This window comes from Pseudomyrmex gracilis, unplaced genomic scaffold, assembly GCF_002006095.1.
Source record: "Pseudomyrmex gracilis isolate BER0280 unplaced genomic scaffold, ASM200609v1 scaffold_2508, whole genome shotgun sequence".
Classification (NCBI taxonomy): domain Eukaryota; kingdom Metazoa; phylum Arthropoda; class Insecta; order Hymenoptera; family Formicidae; genus Pseudomyrmex; species Pseudomyrmex gracilis.
Window position 1 is genome coordinate 1 of NW_018023092.1, and position 1,238 is coordinate 1,238.

The 1,238-nt window shown below is 35.3% G+C and overlaps 1 long non-coding RNA gene across 2 annotated transcripts; it reads right to left on the bottom strand.

Moving 5' to 3' along the window:
• Positions 1-13: 13 nt before the first annotated feature.
• Positions 14-1,101, bottom strand: LOC109862849. Of its 2 annotated transcripts, XR_002251226.1 has the most exons (4): positions 918-1,101; positions 623-735; positions 285-389; positions 14-53 (listed from the first exon to the last, which is right to left on the bottom strand). It is a non-coding gene; the product is annotated as an uncharacterized LOC109862849 (long non-coding RNA). The 2 variants fall into 2 exon arrangements; XR_002251225.1 differs by having other exon boundaries at positions 623-1,093.
• Between the last annotated feature and the right edge of the window lie 137 nt (positions 1,102-1,238).

Here is a 1,238-nt window from a genome sequence, read left to right on the forward strand (position 1 = left end):
AATTATTTTCTTTATTACTTTCATTTCTCTTTTCATTTAATTTAATCAAGACACTACGATTGTCAACATTGCACATTAGAATGTTACATGAAAAATCAATTTCATTATATTTAATGTATATACATACATACATACATATATATATATATATATATATATATATATATACATATATACATATGTGTGTGTGTGTGTGTGTGTACACACAAAAATAATTTTGTTGTTTGTTCTGTGTGCAATATAAATATATTTTTTTATATCTTATATTTTATATTATGTCTTACCTTCAGAAATACACGTAACAAATCCATCTTTAACCAAAATATTGCCTTCTTTGTCTCGTTTTATAAAAGCGATGTCATTATCGATTTCCCTTGCACAATTATTTTCTAAATATAACAAATAAAAAAAGCAATGACGTACAAAAATAATATATAAATAAGTAATAAAAATAAAAGTAAATAAAAGTACATAATAAAGAAAAGTATACATTATATTATTTATAAGATATATTATTAAAAATTTACTCATTAAATGGATGTTCTATAATACTTTTACGTATATTATAATAATGTTTACTTTTATTGGTTTAGGGTTTAGGTTAAATATTTTTGTTACTTACCCGCCATATTGAACCGCACCGTTGCACTACCTCAAGACCTGGGGCAGCCAGCAGAGATGCCAGATTCTGAACACTTGGGCTGTGTTTCAAAATTCACTGCCAGCGCTAGAGATCTATAGTTTAAGTCACATATATTATACAATTTTAGCACTGGCAGCGTGCTGGCAGTAAATTTGGAACACAGCCTTGGTAGCATGCGGTAGCATGGAGGGGATGCGCACACAACCTCAGATCGTGTACGTGTGCGATCGCGCCCGAAGTCTCGAGCGCGATCGCACATGCTACCGCATGCTACCAAGTGTTCAGAATCTGGCATCTCTGGCAGCCAGTACAGTGAACTGACTGACCTAAGCACCACTGCACTGCTAAAAAAACAGCAAACATGACGTCATTTCCGTCAAAAAAAACGTTTCAGTGTACACTTCTTGAACTCGTGCAAGTAGTGCAGAGAAATAAAACAAACCTTATAAGTATATATAGTCTAAGGGCGCGAGGCACTACCGTGCCTCACAGTTGCAAACTCGAGCCGGCTAGCACCGAGAGCACCGAGGTGTTGGGAGCCACTGGGAACACGCACACAAGCGAGAACCGCCGTCCGTGTGCGTGGAACATACAC